The 18,123-nt window shown below is 42.0% G+C and overlaps 1 long non-coding RNA gene across 7 annotated transcripts in view; it reads right to left on the reverse strand.

The window, feature by feature from the left end:
• Positions 1–5,783: 5,783 nt before the first annotated feature.
• The window catches only part of LOC103540091 (uncharacterized), a 98,311-nt gene continuing 85,971 nt past the window's right edge, over positions 5,784–18,123 (reverse strand). For 3 of the 7 annotated variants that reach the window (XR_011535242.1, XR_011535248.1, XR_011535247.1), the window contains 3 exons: positions 10,931–11,010; positions 10,110–10,176; positions 5,784–6,674 (listed from right to left, as the gene is read on the reverse strand). This is a non-coding gene — a long non-coding RNA (uncharacterized lncRNA). Of the gene's footprint in view, positions 6,675–10,109; positions 10,177–10,930; positions 11,011–14,108; positions 14,377–14,967; positions 15,041–18,123 lie in introns of all 7 variants that reach the window. The other 4 variants (XR_011535244.1, XR_011535246.1, XR_011535243.1 and 1 more) reach the window with 2 other exon arrangements.

Below are 18,123 nucleotides of genomic sequence, written 5' to 3' on the forward strand. Positions count from 1 at the left end.
AATGAGATACTATTTTTTTTTTTTTTGAGGAAGATTAGCCCCAAGCTAACGTCTACCACCAATCCTCCTCTTTTTGCTCAGGAAGATGGGCCCTGAGCCAACAGCCATGCCCATTTTCCTCTATTTTATACGTGGGAAGCCTGCCACAGCATGGCTTGATAAGCAGTACGTAGGTCGGTGGCCGAGATCTAAACCAGTGAATCCAGGGCCACTGAAGCAGAGCACACAAACTCAACCACTACATCTCAAATTTGCCTATCAAATTCCAAAATCAAAACGAAAAACATGCTGATGAAGTTTTAGGATCTGAGAACGGTCTGCAATAGCTTAAAACACATTAATAATAAGTTTAAAAATAGGTCCCCATCTTCTTAAAGTTGACCCAATAGTGCCATTTTGGGGAATGCATTCTAAGAAAACAATTAAGATTTAACTCCCTGGATGATCACTATAATTTATTATAATACACAAAAACTTTAAATTATTTAAAAGACCAGGAGTAAGGAATTAGTTAAATAAATTAAGGTACATCCCAATAATTAGATACTATTCAGTGGCTTAAACTTATATTTTGGGTGAAATACATTAACACAGAAAGAGTGTTCATGACTAATTAAAGTGCATGCTACGTAACAGCACGTGTCATATGAGCCTCCATCTGATAAATATTTGCTGTGGTCCTTTCTCTCCTCACCAGCAGCACCTGACTTCTTCCTGGAGCGTGTTCTCCCCTAAGTTGGGTGTAGGGGAGGGTGCAGCTGGTTGGATGATTCCCGCCTTCCTGGCAGATGCCTCGGAGCTGGGTCTCGCCAGCTCCCACTGTCTCTCCCAGGACTCTGCCCCGAGCAGTGCGAGGCAGCCCCCCACAGCCACGCCCTCGACAGGCTGGGCCAGCCATGAGATGGCTGCTCTGTCCTGCTCCCTGCTTCTGTGCCCTGGGAGCACGCTTGGCTCCTGTCTGCCCCAAGCCTGGCCACTGGCTCCTGTGGGCTCTGTGCATAGCCTGTCCTCAGATGAGGTGACTTCCAGTGACTCCCCTTCTGCTTCAGTTAAACGGGCAGTGTCTGTCCTTATGGTCAAGAATCCCAACCGGTGGATTCCATAGTGATATTCTGAAGAAGTTACATAGAGGTACATATTCTTGGGCTTTCTCTTCTTTTTTGCTTACTGATATTTTCCAATTTCTCTTTAATAGCCATGCATTGCTTTAAAAGTACTGTAATGATTCTTAGAGTGTTTTACATCTAACATTGTTTTTTCCAAAAGACCGTTTACTCATCCTGAAAGTGAGCCCTGCTGTGTACACAAGATCATTCCTTAGGGTGCAGAAAGAAAATTAAAATTTGTATTTTAATTTATATGTTATCTTCAAGATTAGAAATAGATCTTACCAATATGCAATATGGATGGACACCAGTATCTTCACTGGCTCTGTGTGTCACACAGTCTGACGTCAGGAAGGCAGGCAGGTGCCGAGGGCAGCCTTGGGATGCTTCATCCCTACACACTTTCCCCTCACTTGGTGCAGGGTCATTACTAAATTTACGGGGCCCAGTTAAGTGGAGGATTCACAGATGTTGCCTAGTTTTAACAAAACTAGCCCTCATAAACTGATTAGAGGCTTAAAAATCTTCCTACAAAGTAACCTTGAACTGAGCAGAAGTGGGCATCTAGAAAGTGGTGGAGCTGACAGTTCTATCCCCACACGAGCTCTTCATCAGACACGGAACAAGGTAAAAGCAATAACAGGCTCACCTGATTTGATGAGAAGTAACTAAAAAATACTGCAGATGTTCAAGAAGACTAGTTGGAAAATAGATTTACCTTTACTTTCACTGACAATGAACTTTGCCTCAGTGAATACCCTGCCTGGAGCTGGTAACCAGGCCTAGAAGGAGCCAGCACAGCCAGCAAGACATTTAAAAACTAAGTGTCAGCACACAAAAACAAACCCTGACATTTTTTAGCTAAACTCAGGTGATAATCCATACTTCAATAAATGTCATAAACTCAGTGATAAAGGAGTTAGATGCCTCTTTCCAGATTTCTTTCTGCATAGCTGAAGATGCAATAGGGAAGTAGGAGAGATATGTGGCACTTTGTGCAGCTACCATATACACATATGTTCCAAATTTCAGGACGTGCTATTTTATCTTACCTCCTTCTCCAGAGAACTAGAGTTGGCCCCAAATTTTCAACTGTGTGATTTTTTTAAGAAAAATAAAATGCTATTTCCTCAAATGAGTAAGAGAGTTTTCTTCAGTAGGTGAGATGAGTAATTTCATGCTGCTCTAAAAGGACCATGACTGATAGCAAATTTTTAAAACAGAAGAAAGACCCAGCAATCCTACTTCTGGGTACATAACTGGAAGCAGGGTCTCAAAGTGATATTTGCACACTCACGTTCCTAGCAGCATTATTCACAACAGCCAAGAGGGGGAAGCAACCCAAGTGTCCACTGATGGATGAATGGATAAAAAAAATGAGGTTGTACATACAATGGAATATTATTCAGGCTTTAGAAGGAAGGAAATCCCATCACATGCTACAATGTAGATGAACCTTGAGGACATTATGCCAAGTGAAATAAGCCAGTCACAAAAAGACAAATACTGTATGATTCCACTGATATGAGGTCTCTAGAGTAGTCAAACTCATAGAGACAAGGTAGAATGGTGGTTGTCAGGAGCTGGGGGCAGGGGGAAAGGGAGTCGTCTAATGGGTATAGCATTTCAGTGTTGCAAGATGAAAAAGTTCTGGAGATCTATTTCACAACCACGTGAATATACTAACTATTGAATTGCACGCTTAAAAATGGTTAAGACGGTAAATTCTATGCTGTTTTTTACCACAATTTTTTTAAAAAGAGAGACAAACCATCTCCTAAAACCTCCTGATTTCACTTCTAGAAACAAACTTACAGCTTATATTGAATAGTGCCGTGATGGCAAATCTCCTGGTACCTCTCCACCAGCACCTCAGCCGCTCGGCACACCCGCATCACACAGACTAATTAAATGATCCCCTGCCTCCTTCCCACTCTGACAGTGCACATCCTGGCTCGGGTCTCCTTCTCTCTGCCTCTCTCTGCCTCTCTCCCCCTCCCCTTTCCCTCCCCCTCCCCTTCCTCTCTCCCTCTCTCACTAGCTAGGAGGAAATATTATTATTTCCTATAAATAATAATTGGTGTTATCCCTTATAACCTTTAAAGAATTTTCACTTTTACTACCTCATTTAGTTTTCACACCAGCCCTGTGAGGTGGGTGTTCTTTCTACTTTACAAATCAAGACTCAGCAATATTAAATGTCTGTGTCAATCACCTCGCCAGTAAGTGGCAGAGCCCAGCTCCAAACCCCACACTTTCACAGCATAATTCTGCCCCTGACAGTGGTTCACACTGTAGTGTGAGCATAACACTCCCCTGAGTGTTCAATGTGTTAAGAATGTGGTTTCCTGGGCCCCACGTCCAGCGGTTCTGTTAGGGGTCTGGAATGGAGCTGGGAGTCTGCATTTCCCATGAGCTCCCCTCCAGGTGCTCCTGCAGCAGGGGACTTGTGGTCACACTTTGAGAAGCAGGCAGGCCTAGGAGACAGCCGCCTTCCTGACACAAGTGGGCACACGTGCACGAGGCTCTCTGCTCACTTACCCTGCCTGGAAGGGGTGACACAGTGACAGTGATCTTCTACAGGAACTGGCTGTACAAGCAGGGACTTCTCTGGAAGCAGGCAGAAAAGGGCAAGGAAGCAAAGCAGGAAGGACGGAGAGGAAAGTCTCCATGCCGTCCATTCCACAGAGAGTAAGACTGCTGGAGAGCACCCCACCAGCCCACTGGCTTGGACATTCTCATCTCTTAGCATTTGGCACATGGGCATTGGGTGCATGCAAAGGGGGCTGAATCTGCGCTGCTTCTGGAAGGTGGGAGAAGGACTGGAGTGGGGCTCTCTATGTTCAGACAGGGGTGCACGGGAGGGATGCACCTGGCCCAGAGCGAGCCACAGGCAAAGCCGGGCTCCAAGTGCAGGATCTCCAGACGCCCAGGCCTGCGCCCCGGGCCCTGAGTCATGCGGCTTCCCCAGCCCAGAGCGGGAGCAGGAGCTGCCTTTCACAGGGCCCAGCAGGGCTGGTGGGGACGACAGGCTCTGCAGGAGATAGAATCCCAAGAACAAGCACACTTCCACACAAGAGAGCAAGCCCTCTTCTCACCGGGAGAATGCCACTGTGACTTACATTGCATGTTGAGGGCCATGCAGGTGACTGACAGAGGGAAAATAGAAACTGAATGGTTTGACTGTAAAGTCTTCCCTTTGCAAATATGCTACATTTACTCTGCAACTAGGAGATAAAATGAGATTTCTGTGGGAAGCCTGTGCTGCACTTTTTGGTGGCCTTAAAAAAACAGACAAATTTGTGCTAAAGATAAAAAATTAATCATATTCCATTAAGCTAACTCTTATGACTACCAAAGAGATAGACCTTCCTTGAGACAGGGTGTGAAGTTTGACATCAGCCGGGACTTTTGAAAGAATTCTAGAAGCTGAGACTTGGGGCTGCCCAACCTTGAGGCATCCTTCTGTGAGGGGAGCCTCTCCGTGGAAAGAGAACATGACATCACCATTCAATTCAGAAGACACGGGAGCTAATTCGCCAGACCGCATTTCTCTGGCATGAGAGGGTTATGCCGGGTAACGGGCTTCTAGAAGATCGCCCGGAGCTGTCTCGGTGCCTCAATCAAGTCCTGCCTGGGATGATGCACTAGGCACCAGCACACACTCTAACGCTACCCCACTGGCTTCTTGGATCTCTTATCTGAATGCATAGCACTATAATTTACCCATTGTCCAAGCCAGAAACCTGGGACTCATGCTTGACTTTTCCCAACCTATCTCCTCCCGCCAACCAAATGGCCTACCGCCTGGTCTCCCTCCTTCTAGTCTTGACTCTTCCAGTCTATTTTCTGTGCTATTTACAAATGACCTTTCCTTCTCTATGACCTTCAGAAGCCCAAACCCTAACATTAAAACCTGAACTGTACATTTAGCCCAACATCCTTAACAACACGGCTCATATCTGCCACTCCAATTCCATCTCTCACCATGTCCCCCAAATCTCCTAAACACCAAACATCTTGAACTACTCTAAATTCCTGGATTGCTCCATGTTTCATGACACCTCTGGGCTTTTTGTATTTACTGCTCCCCTGCTGAAATACCCTGTGTCCTGCTGCCCACTTAGTAAACCACTCGTCTTTAAGTCAGATGTCGTCTGTTCTGGGAAGCCTTCTCCACTCACTAGAATCTTCTGTCTCTCAGAAAGCTCCTCCCAAGCTGAGGCAGCTGCCCCTCTTATGCACTTCCATAGTACCCAGATGTGCCCCTGCCTGAACTGCGGCTGCTGACTGATCACAGGCCTCCCTCACTGAACTATGACCTCGATTACTTAAGACGGATTCACCTCGCTACTCCAGTTCCTCGCACATTATGTAATGATACTCAGTACATGTTTCATGAATGAAGGAACAGTGACAGTCTCTTGAGGAACAGCCTCCTCTCTTGGGGGTCAAGACTGCATGCCTAGGAGGAAGACTCACAAGCAACATGAAATGTTTGTACTTATGTACACACATGTAGTGGGGAAGCATCTTTAAATAGAGATCAGTGTGTGCACGTGTGTGTGTGTGCACGTGCATGTGTATGGAAGAACACCCAGGTGATGGAAGGGTCTTCATTCCTTTACCTTATTTTCCCCTTTGCCTGTAAACCCCTGTGTCTTTTTCCACTGGGACTCCTTGTGCTCAGATAACTTTATTCTGCTCTGTAAGCAGCTGCACCTCCTGCATGCCATAACATTTCACAAAATTCTTACTTGATATTCAGGACAATATTCCCATGACAGGTATTCTAAACAGGTAAGAATTCTAAAGACTAGAAAAGAATGCCACTTCCTCACATCATCGGTTTTCATTTAGTCTTCTCTTCTCTAGATTCAATCATCTCAACCTCTTTAGCTATTTCATCAAGGTAACATGCTGAGCCAGCACATTCAAATGTTTATAGTATGTTATTATAACTGTCACTCATAAGGAATTAATTATTAATATTCATTTCAATAACTCTTCTCCCACATTCAGATTGCTGAAGTGCCTGATATTTAGTAAAGAAGCTTTCATTACAGTGCTACTCATTTTCAATTTGTGATCATTCTGCCTCCTCTCAAGATCTTTATATGTCAAACCTTGGGTCATTCGAGCCATTCTTCATTTTGTCTGCTTAATTAATTTGAAAGGAACCTGGGTTTTATTATAGGAAATTAACAACAATCCATGGATAATGTTAAAATATTTTAAGAACAGTTTCAAAATAATTAGCAATGTGTCATTTCATAAGGATAGATATACTAAATAAATTTGTTTTAAATTGTTATGATCATCTTTAAAAAACAAAATATATTGAAATAGCTCCCAAAGCATTAGTTATCATATGTAGAAATTATAAAATGTGAAATTAACAAGGACAATTTTTTAAATATCCTTTCAATTGGAAATTAAGTCTTTAAAGTGTTTAAGTCTCATCTGTCACCATCATTGTTACGTAGTCCTTGTAATGAACTGAATTCGATTCTGGATCAACTGCAGCAGACAACATTTCTTCCATTTCCTCCTGAGAAAAAGGCTCACCTGGGAGGGACAAGAAGGGAAATCCATCATTTGCGATCCTCTGTGTTTTCCTTTCTCCTTCCACTAGCCCGCTTAATCGCCGTGGAGCCCCACATGCCCCCACTGTGTTGCCAGTTACTCTCCCTGGGCTGCAGAGCCAGCATGTCCCGACCTTCCGGAGGGTCACAGAGCACGCTGCTGTGCCCTGGCAGATCCTGCACTTATTCTACTTGCACACATCGTAGCCCAAGCAACCTACAGAATCGATTATTTCAGCCCAAACGCTAGAAGACAAAGACATCATGAGTAAGGTTGTTTATTTATTTAAATTAAAACCATTGAAGTTGTCAAAGAATTAACCTGAGGTCCCAGTTTTATAGGGAGTCTCATCATTATATTTCATAAGGGTATGAAGACAGGATTAAATGGTTGCTGTGCAAAATCGCTGAAGAGCAGATCACAGAGACTTGAAACTATATTGATTACATCTCTGAATATTGCCTAACCAGGTCTGGTCAGCTTAGTGATGCCAGCTGAACCCAGTGACAGATGCCATTCATCAACCATTTCAAAACAGTTCCCTTTGTTATAGTTTGGCCCAGTGTTGCTGTCAAATGAAAACAAAAGTTGGATAGAAAAGCTGTGGGCTTTAGTTGGATTCATATAACAGCTGAAGGCCTCTTGGATATTGGGCTCACCAAGATGAAAAGCAAACTGAGGAAGTGTTTACATCAACTATTGAAGTAAAACTTTGTCCTGATTAAACAAAATACAGAGACATCCACACCGCCCCCCCTCCCCTTAAAGAGCCTTATCCCAGCAGGTAAGTTACCAAGGCCTGAGGACACCGCCTTTCTGAGCTGAAGTCACCTCTCTACAAACAATGCTTTCTGAGGTGGAATTCAGTTAATAATACAGAAATCATTCAAGTGAAGATTTTGATAACAATGACAATAGTATTATCAAACAAGGGGAATGTGCCACGATCTTCTGAAATCATGCTTACATCCTAATAAAAGAAAGACTGCTAAAATACCCAGACAGACAAATTCTGAATCTTTCCTATACCTGATGGTTAAACACTAAATCCTCTGCTGATGAACTCTGACGGGCACCATGGAAGTCCTTCAAAGAACACTGATAACAAACACTGACGAGAACTACTGTGTGCCAGGCACTGATCCAAGTGCTTCACACATGTTAACTAAGGTAACCTCCCAACCACCTTGAGAGGGGTAAGCACTGCCACCCCCACTTACAGCTGAGGACACCAGCACACGAAGAGACAAGGCAGCCTGCCCCAGCCAGGAGTGGAAGAGCTGGATCTGAACGCCAGCATCCAGCTCAAGGTCCACAAACTCAACGACCACAGTACTGCTCAGAACAAGGCCTTGCTCACCGTACAATGCAGGAGGTGGTCCCACTGCTTCCTTGGGCAAGGAAGAGACATGCAGTGTTCGATTAAGGACGGGAGGAAAACAGCTTAATGATTAAAGCACAAGCTTTGGAGTCAGACGGCCTTGTTCCAATGCTAAGGTGTCTCATTAGCAACATCAGAAGAGTTGGCGGGGATGGGAAGGATCAGAGAAGGTCTTTGGGTAAGAAGAGGAACACCATTTCCCCCTAGACTGAGAAAAGATGAGAATGGGTTCAGATATAGATGAGGTGCTACAAATGGGAGCAACAAACTTAAAAGTATCAAATGGGACTACATCAAACTAAAAAGCTTTGGCACAGCAAAGGAAACCATCAACAAAGCAAAAAAACAACCTAACAATTGGGAGAAGATATTTGCAAACCATATATCAGATAACGGGTTAATATGCAAAATATACAAAGAACTAACACAGCTCAACACCAAAAACCCAACATCCAATTAAAAAATGGGCAAAAGATCTTAACACAGATTTCTCCAAAGAAGATATACGGATGGCCAACAGGCATATGAAAAGATGCTCAACATCATTAGCTATCAGGGAAATGCAAATCAAAACTACAGTGAGGTATCACCTCACACCTGTCAGAATGGCTATAATTAACAAGACAGGAAACAACAAATGTTGGAGAGGATGTGGAGAGAAGGAAAGCCTCGTACACTGCTGGTGGGAGTGCAAACTGGTGCAGCCACTATGGAAAGCAGCATGAAGTTCTACCTTCTTAAGAAACTGATTTTCTCTTTACGTCTCCCAGACCATCTTTCCAGGCTGGTCTGGCCCACACTGATTGTCTGATACGCACTTTCTTCTCTTGTCTTATATTGAAATTGTTTTATAAGTTCGTTTTTCCCCCCAATAAGACTATAACATCCTTGAGAAAAGGAGCAGATTTTCGTACCATTACCTCTCCCTGCACTTAGCACCCCTTGCCTACACACAGTAGGCACACCATACTAATGATATTGAACTGTTTTGGCCATTTTGACTAAATTCATGTTACCTAAGATAATCTAGGATTTACTTCACTTAAATTAACCCTTAGGATTAAGAGGCTGACGCTTTGAAAGTCCTTTCAGCAAAGTTAATCCTAAGAAAATTTAACAATGTCATAAGTTCTTGGGTGGCAGCTGTGACTGTCATACACCTTATTCTCATTCCCTGTATTCTCACCCAATGATGGATCAGTCCAAATAGTCCAACCAGATGTGCATGTAGACTTAGTCTTAGTCTTCCCTACTCAAAATTACTTGCACTTTGACTCTACCTCAAGTGATGAGCAACTGAATCACTCAGGACTCAATCTATGAACAAGCGAACTAAACAAAGGAGACAGAACTCTAACTTTGTGTGGGACGAGTGGAGGTGACCAGTAAGAGAATAGTTTCAAGAGAACGTCCACTAGGCTCCTGCCATTCAGGGAAACCAAACGTATACATCAGCCTAAGCAGAGAGAATTCCTAAAGGAAATATGTTGGCATACGTAGGTCTGCAGGTATTATGTACGTGTGTGTGTGTGTGTGTATAAGTCCAGTTCAAATCAAATACATTTGGTCCAATTAGCATAAAGAACTAAAAATTCTTGCATGAATTTATATCCAGTTGAGGCTGTATTATCTGTAACTTCACCAACTGAAAAGCTCTTTAAAAGGATTTTTTATATACAATACAAATCTTCAGTCTAGGAACAGGCATTAATTTATGGTGATTGACAGCTCACCTTTTCCAGGTGGCAGACCTTTTTTTCTAGGAATACTCTACGTGAATGAGATGACTTCAGTTTATAGACGTATCATTACACTTTACAAAATCCTATATGGCAACAGCCATCTCCCCTAACCTGCCCTCTTTCCTCTTACCCCTACAAAACAGAAACCACTCCAAAACCAAAATAATAGAAATAGTAAATAGCTCATTTTAACCAGAACTATTGCCTTTAAAGTATCCTCTAGAGTTTTTTTATAATTGTTAAATTATTAATCACTTAAATAAGTCACTGTCGTAAGTAGTAAATCGCTCTCACCTTCTTCAGTCATTTACTTGATCAGTTCTTCCTCAGCAAGAAACCCACATTTCACTGGATCTAAGACCTAGGGGAAAAGAAAAGGTAGATGTATTTTTTGTTTGGTGAATAAATCCTACATGATGAATTTTTCATATAAATATATATAAAATCTGGAGCTTACACACCTCAAAAGATTGAAGAAAGATATCTTCTAGAATTGGTCTCTAGCTAATTATGCAATAAAAGGAGTAAATGCCACGGTATTCAGCTCAGTCTCCACATAATAAATGATCACAAAAAACAAAAGCTGCTAACATACTAGGATAATAACACTTCCCTCACTGAAATCTTTTTGGATTTCTAGATATGAAAGTTGAAATCACTCTACACCCACAGGAAATAGGTAGTTTAAAATCACTGGCATGTTTGATGTTATTTATTAGCTTTTTTCACCATTATGGAAATCAATTTATCTGGGAACCAAACTTGTAGAATAAACCAACTATGTTAAGTCGATGCTACACTTTCTCTAGAAAAATAGAGGTAATTTCTACTTATCCTTGATAATTCAAAACAGAATAAGAATGTTGTTGGTTTATACTTTTTGTAGCTTATTTGTCCTTTAATTATACTTTGCTTATCAGATTAATACTAAAGTGTTTGATATTTCCAAGAACATACCAACTGGCCATTCAGAAGTGTAGTGAGAAGTTAGAAGGAAGCTACTCTAGGATAAATATACAAGGTGAGTATAATATATGAAGTGAAAACTCCAAGTGTTTGAAATTAAGGTCATTCTAATCATTACTTTACCTTAGCAATTGCACTGATTTTCTTACCTTCTTTCCAGCAGTACTTTGGTCATCACTGGAAGAAATTTTTCAAATCAAATGTATCCAGTGGGTTCTTCTTCCTCTACCTAAACGTTCAATAAAAAATAGCCATTTATTCATTCAACAAATGTATTGAGCAGCTACACTTTCCAAGCACTGCCCTGAGTGCTGGGGAGCTGACGATGAGCATATGTGGGCAGGGTCCTTGCTCACAGCATTTATATTCTGTAGTGGACACATATACTGATCTCTGATGTCTATGAAAGCATAACAAAGGAGCGGAGCGTGGGTCTACACAGCAGAGAAGAAAGGAGACTTATCTAGGCCAGGAGATCAGGAAAGGCAGTCATGAGGACATCACGCTGAGCTGATGTATAAAGGATGAAAAGAAGATAATTAGAAAAAGCAGGGGAGAGACTCCCAGGTAGAGGAAATTACAGGCACTAAGACCCTGCATCATGCAGTGAAGACCAGGAGGCTGGACATGTGGAACAAGGAGGGGAATGTCCAGTAGAAGATGATAATAACAAACATATGTGTGGAGCTTGTCAACTTTAAACTTCACCACTGGGTAATATGGGAATCACCACCATTGAGAATTTTCTCTTGTGCAGGTTCGATTCCCAAGGAAAGAGTCTTTCCATCTGCCTGGGAGACAGAAGCATCTGGCTGCCAGTCTAGACACGTTCTGTTTTGTGCTTTCCAGAATGGAAATCTCTGGACTCCTGCTGGCATGGAGAGAGGCAGTCACTCAGTGGGAAAAACTGAGAGGGGATTTAGGATTTAGCAAACTGGCTCTAGTTTTCAAACAGATTTTACCCTAGTGCTCCTAATTTTAGTTCCTACTCCCTTCACCCCAAGTTCCAGAAGTAACTGGTGCTTTTTGAGAACTCTTTACCCACTGCTGGCTTGGGTTCAGTTTTCTGGATCTACTAGATTACTGTTATTTATTCTCCCATCTGTCTTACAGCTTCCGAAATTTCATTGCTTTTGTGGATGTTGGGGGCAGGGGGAGCCAGATACAGGAGGTTACCAGAAACAGGAATAAGATTATTATGCAGATTTAAGTCCTTGCCTTTGGCATTGATTAAGAGTTTCTAGAGAGAAGGTCATCCCCTTTCTTCTTCCTGGTACAGAGAGGGAAGCACCTTTACAGATAGAGATTTCCTTTACAACGTAAATGTCTCCTAACAAAAGGCAAGCAAGTTCCACCCCTCAGAGCCTCCTTCCCTGTCCCAGTTTATTAAAAGTAACCAGCCCAATAATCCTCATGCCAAAGAGACATCTTGGGGTGGCCAGTTCCAGGCCCCCACATTTCCAAACATCTTTGAGTTCTCCTTTGTAATTACTTTAAATTCTCCATAATTCCACTTAGGTTTGAACTTCAAAGGATGTAGATATTAAAGAAAGAATCATCTGGTAACCTGTACGTCAGTACAATTTTCATTACCCCTTCTCACAGTTGCTGGGTTTTGTGATATTCCAAACAGGCAGAGATTGTTGGGGGAAAGTTGCTCATTATAGAACATTAATTGGAGAGATGAATGCTGAGTGATTTTTTTAAATGAGATCTATTTCAAGAGAAACATCAGATTTCAAACTGATCTTCAGGAAGCAAAGGGCTGAAAGTTAGTAAGTATCTACACTAAAATTCAAGTAAATGACAACTAGAGAACTGCACACAGGCTTCCACTTTTTATAGAAGAATTTTAAAACATAGTTGAATCATTTCATTTTAAAGCAAATGTAAGAAATAGTTTCATTTCTGAAACTATTACAGAGCATTTAGCAATGTGACATTCGCCCCAGATGTGGACTATTATGGAGCTTGGAGTCTCTAAATGTACTGGATACATACAAATATCTGTGTGCGTTTTCCCCTTAATTATTTGGGAAACTTCATAAAGGGTGGTCACGTCCAAAGTTTTTTAAGCATCTTGCTAGAATTTAATTTGAATAAATTGTGTTGTGCAAGTACAGAAAAATATTTACAAAGCTTAGACAGCTCAGTGATCCCTAATGGTCTGTAACAATTCTAAGCATCTGTAATTTTCAAAGGTTGTATCCACGTACCTAAGAAAAGGGCAAAGGCAAAATAAAACGTTGGGGCCTGAGTATCTACTGTGGCTAACCAATGCCCAAACCCGTGGGGGCATTTTGGTAGAGGGCCACCTACAGAGCAAGCGAACCCCAATATGTATTGCATGCCCATCAAGTAAGAGCTGGTACCTCACAGGCATTCAATTTAATCCTCATGAAAGCATTTTGATATTGTTGCATTCCTTCTGCAGATGTGGAACCAGGCTCTGAAAGATGCAGTGGCTTGCCAAAGGTCACACAGCTCTAAGTGCCAGCTATCGGATGTGAACCCAGATCTCCTGACACTAGATGTGGTATTTGCTCTACTTTGTAAGAGAAACAGTTGGCAAATCTTTTCTGTAAAGGGCCAGACAGTAAATATCCTAAGCTTTGTAAACCATATGGTCTCTGTCGCAACGACTTAATTCTGCTCTTGTAGTGACAAAACAGCCACAGACAATATGTAAATAAAGCATCTTGCTGGGTTCCAATAAAGCTTTATTTACAAAAACAGGTGGTGGGCTGGACTTGGCCTAGGGATTGTGGTTTGCTGACCCTGCTACAGATTAAAACATACAAACAAACCACGAAGGGATTAGGCCCTCAAGCTTCTCCCTTTCTGACTCAGAGGGCTTCTCATCACTGCTCCGTTTACTCCACTGCGTTACGTGCAAGCATCATGGCTTCACTGTTGACTCTTCCTCCAGCACCGCCTTTCCTCTTCCTAACACAAACTCCAGCTTCCTCGATAAACACTTGAAAGCAGTGATCAACACCTTTTTTTTAATGTGAAGACCAATTCAGGAAGAATAAAAATGTTTTCCTCTACTCTTAGTAAAAATAGTGTATTGGATCCCCAAATGGAAAAACAACTTAACGATTTCCTGCTTTGTTGAATATTTTTAAGCGCTAACGAAAAATTGGTATTGCTCTTTAGTCACCAAGGTGCTGATATGTGGGCAACAGAGTCCTCTTCCTGAGGCTCCATGCCTTAACTTTCTACAGTGCTGCAGGGTTCAGAGCGTGGCTTCCTTACGTTACTGTGAAGCCCACTGTGAAGCAGGTGTCATTGTGGAGAAACTGAGGCGGGGGTTAAGTGACTCACCCAGAGTCGCAGTTTCTTCCCTTCCGTGTAACACTCAACAAGCACGCACTGTGCTGGGGGCGAGGAACAAGGAACAGACCAAATCTCGCTTCCTGGCCATCCTTCCTCATCCTCCTTGTTGATCCCCGGCCTCCACCGAGACCCACAGACCCAGAGAACCAATTCTGAGAAGATCCTCCTCCTCGTGGCTGCCCAGGCGGCTTTTTCCCCTTCAGGCCTCTGCTTGGTTGAACTGAAAGGTGCACTTGAAATGATATCAGATGCTTTTCTGGAAAACCAAATAGGGCATGAAGCTCTCCAGTCTTGGGCAGCTCAGCCCTGCTTTATGGGATTAATTCTCTCCAGGGACTCATTGACACTATTACAAATAATGATGTTTTTAAATTCTTAGACTGTTTGATCAATATTAAGTTAGTTCTTATTATTTTAGTATGTTTACTACTTGCTCTAAAATTTAGTTTTATATACCCAAATAAATATAAATTCCCTACCGTCTCTACCTCTGCTTCTCTCCCCTTTGAACTGACATTATTTATGATATTCTTCTCACCTGTCCAGATTCTTTCTGCAGTGAGTCAGCACCCTGTGCCTACTGGCCTTTCCTCACCTAGTTTTAAAAAGTGTAATATCTAAAGCAGGGTCCTCACTCGACCCTTCGCATTACTTGGTCATGGCCATTTCTTCAGGATCTGATATCAGCTCTTTCAAGTCCTGTTGGTTGGCTAATTAGGATAGTTGTCCTGATGTTTTCACTGAGCACATAGTTTAGGGCATTTTTAGTGTCAGGTAAGGATTTTTTTCTTAATTCCAAGGAGCTGGAGTCGCACAGTCTGCTGACGGAAGCTCTCAGCCCACTCACCTCTGCAATCAGGTCATGCAGCTCTCCTTCGCTAGGGCAGCATCCTAATGACCTGATGATTGTTCCGATCTCCCTGGGAAAGAGGAGTCAATAGTTTCAGAATGTAAACCCTGAAAAGGCAAGGGCTGTGTTCCTCAAAGTACTGCAGAGCAGACGCAGCACAGCAAACAAAGCCACTCAGTACATGCTGCCTCGTGAGGATAAAAGCCACTTTCCGGGGAAAGGCAAAGGCAGACAAGTGAACCAAAGAGAGAAGAAAGAAGTGTTTGCACTGACTGGCAAAGGCAAGCCCTGCTTGGGTAAAATCAAAAAGTTCTATAAAAGGAGAAGAAAGGAGGGGGGAGTAAGAAAAAGAAATATCAGCTACTTACTAGCTGGTCTTAAGTGTTCGTTAACTCTTTCTTGTGCATGAGGAAGATTTGCCCTGAACTAACATCTGTGCCAATCCTCCTCTACTTTGTATGTGGGATGCCTCCGCAGCATGGCTGATGAGTGGAATAGGTCCACACCTGGGATCTGAACCCATGAACCCACACCACCTAAGGGGAACACAAAGAACTTTAACCACTCGGCCACGGGGCCGGCCCCATAGTTAACTCTTTCGAGCCTCAGTTTCCACATCTGTAAGATGGTGATGGTTTGTAGTGAAGTTCACATTACAGCAGAGACTTAAAAATATGGCTTCTGGTGTCAGCCGCTAGGGTTCAAATCAGCTCTGCAACTTGCTGGACGGCAGGCTCATCTCTGGGTGCACAGACCCACCTGACAGGCAAAACCCAGTGTCCCCCAAAGTACTCAGAAGTGGGCTGGGAAGACTCTAAGGATCGAACAATATAAGCCATCATAGCCTAAAGCACGACTCTTGGCAGAGCAGCTGCTTAATAAATATCAGCTCCTCCCCTCCCCCTCCCCCATAATAATGTAACTTAAGTCAACAAATAACCTATGAAAAGTATAAATTATATTCAGGATTCTCTGGATGCTAAAACAGGGGATTTGTAATAGCTTATTAAATATTTCCACTTGAAATTATTAAAATTAAAGTTGTAATATTTGAATGGTAATTTAATTTCACTTAACTAGAATATTTAATTTCTCTACCATTCTGGATAATATTAGTAGTATTATGTTTACTCTCTATTTTACTGAGAAAATTTTTTTCTCCTCTTCTCCCCAAACACCCCCAGTATATTGTTGTATATCCTAGCTGCAGGTCCTTCTAGTTGTGCTATGTGGGTCACCACCTCAGCGTGGCCCAACGAGCAGTGCTAGGTCCGTGCCCAGGATCCAAACCAGTGAAACCCTGGGCCACTGAAGCAGAGCATGCGAACTCAACCACTCAACCATGGGGCGGATCCTGAGACAACATTTTAAACAAGAATTTTTAAGTCCTCACAGTAATAGAACAAAGAATCCTAAAATTTATATGGAACAACAAAAGACCCCGAATAGCCAAAGGATTCCTGAGGAAAAAGAACAAAGTTAGGGGTATAACACTCCCTGATTTCAAAATATACTACAAAGCCATAGTAACCAAAACAGCACGGTACTGGCACAAAAACAGACACACAGATCAATGGAATGGAACTGAGAGCCCAGAAATAAACCCACACATTTATGGACAGCTAATATTTGACAAGGGAGCCAAAAGCATATGCTGGAGAAAGGAGAATCTCTTCAATAAACGGTGTTAGGAAAACTGGACAGCCACACACAAAAGAATGAAAGTAGACCATTCCCTTACACCATGCACAAAAATCAACTCAAAATGGATTAAAGACTTGAATGTAAGACCAGAAGCCATAAACCTTCCAGAAGAAAACATAGGCAGTACACTCTTTGACATTGGTCTGAGCAGAATATTTTCAAGCCCCATGTCTGACCGGGCAAGGGAGACAAAAGAAAAAATGAACAAATGGGACTACATCAAACTAAAAAGCTTTGGCACAGCAAAGGAAACCATCAACAAAACGAAAAGACAACCTAACAATTGGGAGAAGATATTTGCAAACCATATATCAGATAAGGGGTTGATGTCCAAAATATACAAAGAACTAATACAGCTCAACAACAACAAAACCAAGAATTCAATTAAAAAATGGGCAAAAGAAAAAAAAAATGGGCAAAAGATCTGAACAGAAATTTCTCCAAAGAAGATATATGGATGGCCAACAGGCATATGAAAAGATGCTCAACATCATTAGCTATCAGGGAAATGCAAATCAAAGCTACAATGAGGTATCACCTCACTCCGGTCAGAATAGCCATAATTAACAAGACAGGAAACAATAAATGTTGGAGAGGGTGTGGAGAGATGGGAACCCTCGTACATTGCTGGTGGGAGTGCAAACTGGTGCAGCCACGATGGAAAGCAGTATGGAGTATCCTCAGAAAATTAAGAACAGATTTACCATATGATCCAGCTATTCCACTGCTGGGTATTTATCCAAAGAACTTGAAAACACAAAGGCATAAAGATACTTGCACCCCTATGTTCATTGCAACATTATATACAATAGCCAAGACTTGGAAGCAACCTAGGTTCCCATCAAGGGATGAATGGATAAAGAAGATGTGGTACTTATACACATTGGAATACTACTCAGCCATAAGAAAAGATGAAATCTGGCCATTTGTGACAACATGGATGGACCTTGAGGGTATCGTACTGAGTGAAATAAGTCAGAGGGAGAAAGTCAAATACCATATGATCTCACTCACAAGTAGAAGATAAAAACAATGATACAAACACACAGCAAAGGAGAATGGATTGGTGGATACCATGGGGGAAGGGGAGGAGGGCAAAAGGGGTGATTAGGCTCACGTGTGAGGGGGTGGACTATAATTAGTTTTTGGGTGGTAAACATGATGTAATCTACACAGAATTCAAAATATATTATGATGTACATCCGAATGCTATATAAGGTTATAACCCAATGTCACAGCAATTAAAAATAAACAAATAAATAAAATTGAAAAACAAATTTAAGTTCCTTATTTAAGGAGGTTGTAGGATGAATATCAATTTAAGAGAAAAACCTAAAGTCAGTAACTGTGGAAGATTCTTAATTTTCACTTATTGATTTTCCTTCATAATAAATGAGAGCCAACTAAACATTCAATGTCTTCATGTCAATTATATTTTGCATCTCCTTG

This window comes from Equus przewalskii, chromosome 31 (assembly GCF_037783145.1).
Source record: "Equus przewalskii isolate Varuska chromosome 31, EquPr2, whole genome shotgun sequence".
Taxonomy (NCBI): domain Eukaryota; kingdom Metazoa; phylum Chordata; class Mammalia; order Perissodactyla; family Equidae; genus Equus; species Equus przewalskii.